General features: G+C 60.7%; 1 pseudogene; it reads left to right on the forward strand.

Moving 5' to 3' along the window:
• LOC132937727 (large subunit ribosomal RNA) overlaps window positions 1-2,449 on the forward strand; it is a 4,881-nt pseudogene that overhangs the window by 504 nt on the left and 1,928 nt on the right.

Raw genomic sequence — 2,449 nt, forward strand, 5'->3', positions numbered from 1 at the left:
CCGGATCTTTCGCTCGGTTAGCGGACGTCGCGACCCGTTGGGCGCCGGCCGAAGGGCTTGGGTGGCGTTCGTCGCGGCGGCGGTTGCGTTTCGGCGTGACCGTTCGCGCCGAACCCCGGTGCTCCTGGTCGGCTCGCCCGACGGCAAGAACCGTCGACGCGGCCCCGTCGCAGGCGGGGTCCCGTCGGTCGGCGACGATTTCGGGCTACTTTCCGACCCGTCTTGAAACACGGACCAAGGAGTCTAACGTGTGCGCGAGTCAACGGTGATCTTACGAAAAACCACGTTTGGCGCAATGAAAGTGAACCGTTTACGGTGCGGACGATGGCCTAGCGACCGAACCCACCGGCGTTCAAAGTCGCGCTGGTCCGCAGTCCGGGGGCGTCTTCGCCAGGTCGGCTTCGGCCGTCCGAGGGCGCACCCTTAGCGCACACGTTGGTACCCGAAAGATGGTGAACTATGCCTGGCCAGGATGAAGTCAGGGGAAACCCTGATGGAGGTCCGCAGCGATTCTGACGTGCAAATCGATCGTCTGAGCTGGGTATAGGGGCGAAAGACTAATCGAACCATCTAGTAGCTGGTTCCATCCGAAGTTTCCCTCAGGATAGCTGGCGCCGATGTGTCCCGCCCGTTCGCGGGCGTACGGACGCCGGTGGGACTCCGCGCTGTACGGCGCGGTAACAACACGCTCGTAACACGGAGGATGTCTCATACGGTAAAGCGAATGATTAGAGGACATTGGGGCCGAAACGACCTCAACCTATTCTCAAACTATAAATGGGTGAGATCGCCGGCTTTACCTGGTACACCGCGTGAACCGCGTGCGAAGCCGGCGACGGAACCCTAGGCGCTTAGTGGGCCATTTTTGGTAAGCAGAACTGGCGCTGCGGGATGAACCGAACGCCGAGTTAAGGCGCCGAAATCGACGCGTATTCAGAGACCATGAAAGGCGTTGGTTGCTGATGACAGCAGGACGGTGGCCATGGAAGTCGGAATCCGCTAAGGAGTGTGTAACAACTCACCTGCCGAAGCAACTAGCTCTGAAAATGGATGGCGCTGGAGCGTCGTGCCTATACTCGGCCGTCGACGGCATAGTGGGGCCGGTCGTCGCTCGCGGCGGTCGGTCCCCGGCAAGCCTCGACGAGTAGGATGGCGCGGCGGTGTGCGTCGAAGGGCAGGTCGCGAGACCGCCTGGAGCCGCCGTCGGTGCAGATCTTGGTGGTAGTAGCAAATACTCGAGAGGGGCCCTCGGGGGCTGCCGTGGAGAAGGGTTTCTTGTGAACAGCCGTTGTCCAAGAGTCAGTCGATCCTAAGCCCGGGGAGAGATCCTCGTACCACGGGCGAAGGCGTTTTCGAATCGCCCTTGGGGCGAGAGGGAATCCGGTTCGTATTCCGGAACCCGACGCGGAACCGCTCCCTAGTGTTCGGGGCTCTTTTGTCTCGTCTGGGTAACCAGAATGAACTCGAAGAAGCCGCCGGGGGATCTGGGTAGAGTTCTCTTTTCTCTGTGAGCGTTGTACGTCCCTGGAATCCTCTAGCCGGGCGATAGGGACGCGAGCGCGAAGAGCACCGCTCGTTGCGGCGGTGTCCGTGATCCCCACGCGGACCTTGAAAATTCGAGAGAGGGCCACGCGGAGTCTTCGCGTCGGTTCGTACCGATATCCGCAGCAGGTCTCCGAGGTGAGCAGCCTCTAGCCGCATAGAATAATGTAGGTAAGGGAAGTCGGCAAAACCGATCCGTAACTTCGGGATAAGGATTGGCTCTGAGGAGCGTGGCTGTCGGGTTCGGGTCGTCGTAGAAGCGTAGGCGGTTTTGGCGACACCCCGGCCGTCGCCCGCGCGCCCGGTCTTCGGACCGGGAGCCTCGAGGCGGCCGCGGGCCCGTCGCCGTCCGCCGACCGTGGAACCACCGAGCTTCGGTCGCTGGCCGCGTCGCGGCCGGCCGATCGCCTTGGTGTCGGTTCGCCGTCACCGGGCGGTCCGGCCGCCGCGGCGTCGGTCGCGTAGCCGGATCGACAGCCATGTAACGGTCAACTCAGAACTGGCACGGACCAGGGGAATCCGACTGTCTAATTAAAACAAAGCATCGCGATGGCCCGGGACGGGTGTTGACGCGATGTGATTTCTGCCCAGTGCTCTGAATGTCAACGTGAAGAAATTCAAGCAAGCGCGGGTAAACGGCAGGAGTAACTATGACTCTTTTAAGGTAGCCAAATGCCTCGTCATCTAATTAGTGACGCGCATGAATGGATTAACGAGATTCTCACTGTCCCTATCTACTATCTAGCGAAACCACAGCCAAGGGAACGGGCTTGGAAAAATCAGCGGGGAAAGAAGACCCTGTTGAGCTTGACTCTAATCTGGCATTGTTCGGAGACATGCCGAGGTGTAGCATAAGTGGTAGACCCGGACCAAGGCGTGCGGTTTCGGCCGTTCGTCTCCGGGCCGA

This window comes from Metopolophium dirhodum, chromosome 1 (genome assembly GCF_019925205.1).
Source record: "Metopolophium dirhodum isolate CAU chromosome 1, ASM1992520v1, whole genome shotgun sequence".
In the NCBI taxonomy this organism is placed as follows: domain Eukaryota; kingdom Metazoa; phylum Arthropoda; class Insecta; order Hemiptera; family Aphididae; genus Metopolophium; species Metopolophium dirhodum.